Source organism: Sesamum indicum, linkage group LG4, assembly GCF_026168435.1.
Source record: "Sesamum indicum cultivar Baizhima isolate 11 linkage group LG4, ASM2616843v1, whole genome shotgun sequence".
NCBI lineage: Eukaryota > Viridiplantae > Streptophyta > Magnoliopsida > Lamiales > Pedaliaceae > Sesamum > Sesamum indicum.
In genome coordinates, this window is record NC_142660.1 from 10,365,678 (window position 1) to 10,367,205 (window position 1,528).

Consider the following 1,528-nt stretch of genomic DNA (forward strand, 5'->3'; position numbering starts at 1 on the left):
TGGTTAGAACCCCTAATTATAATCCTCCATATCTTATTTACTTTAATTACCCTCACATTCTTCTCAATCCTCATATACAAATAATTAAAAACCACATAATTAAAAAAATATATCCATCAGCATTTATTGTGGAATTGACCAATTAAGATTATAGTAATAAATTTAAAACCATCTAATTACATATTACTTCTTTCTACAAGTATAAATATGTATACATCCACACTACACATTGCACATAAATTTCGTCTCACGGATAAAATTTTTGATTTACAGGCAAATTAGATTCAACGAGAGATGGAAAAGAAGAATTTTAGTGTCCACGTTGTTCTATCCATTCTTCTACTCAGTCTTGTTCTCGATTTTGTCGTTGCTACTCAGGGTAATTACGCATGTGTATGAAAATATTTTTAAATATTTACACACACGTATATAGATCGAATGTGTCGTATACTGCTGGTTCTGATTATGTTCTTGTATGTGCAGATCCAGGACAATCACCAAAGGGTGTATGCACCATACAAGTACCGCTGCCTAAGCCGCCTGGTTGTACGGAGGATTATTGCAAGACGTATTGTTCACGTGCCTTACCATACAAAGTAACTTCAAAATGTAACCCCCAACAGGACATTTGCTATTGTTCCTACACATGTGTTACTCCACCCTCCAACTAGCCACCCTACTCTGCCCAACATTATAGCGTACCCAATTGATAGTTCTTGATAAATTTGGGTAAATTACATCCGCAGTCCCTGAGGCTGATTCATTTACAATGTATTTCTACCCTTTGAGTTTTCATAATCTCTCGATATTTCAATATACTAAACATCGACTTCCTAAAAAGGATCCCTTGTAGGATCATAGTGATGCTAAAGTAGCAACTACCATTATAGGGAAAAATGCAAACAACCTCCTTGTGATATCACAAATGAGCAAATTACCCCCTTATAAAAAAACAAATAGCGATTTACCTCCCTATATTTTTTAAAACCCCTCATATGATTTTTAAAATGAAGCAATTTACCTCCGTATAGTACAGGGGGGTAAATTGCAATATTTTTTTGATAGAGAGGTAATATGCTCATTTTCAATATCACAGGGGGGTAAATTGCAATTCACCCTATCATTATATATAAATTCCAATGGTAGGAGATCGTTCTAATTTCCGCTATACTTAATTTTAAATACTTTGATCATATTTCTCAAGGTTTGAATTTTTTTTTCTTTTTGCTTTTTCATATGTTTGAAGATAAAATGTTGCGCTAAGATGAAATTTTGTATATAATGCGCTTTTGTAAACTTTTTCAAAATGTGAAGTAAATCGAGAATCACTGTTAGACACTTTATGAATATACATACCACGCAATCTTACTATATGAAAGTTAGTGTTTATATTTTTAAAATTACCCTTTCTGCCCTTAAACTTGCTAATCAACCCAGCATGAATATTACCAGCTAATTAAGACATAATTTTAAATATAATTATCCACTTTAAAAACTATTTTAGTATGATAAATTAGACATTCTAGGA

General features: G+C 32.4%; 1 long non-coding RNA gene across 1 annotated transcript; it reads left to right on the plus strand.

Moving 5' to 3' along the window:
• The first annotated feature begins 239 nt into the window (after window positions 1–239).
• LOC148788447 (uncharacterized) lies at window positions 240–816 on the plus strand. Its single transcript, XR_016065312.1, has 2 exons — window positions 240–379; window positions 484–816. It is a non-coding gene; the product is annotated as an uncharacterized LOC148788447 (long non-coding RNA).
• Window positions 817–1,528: the final 712 nt, after the last annotated feature.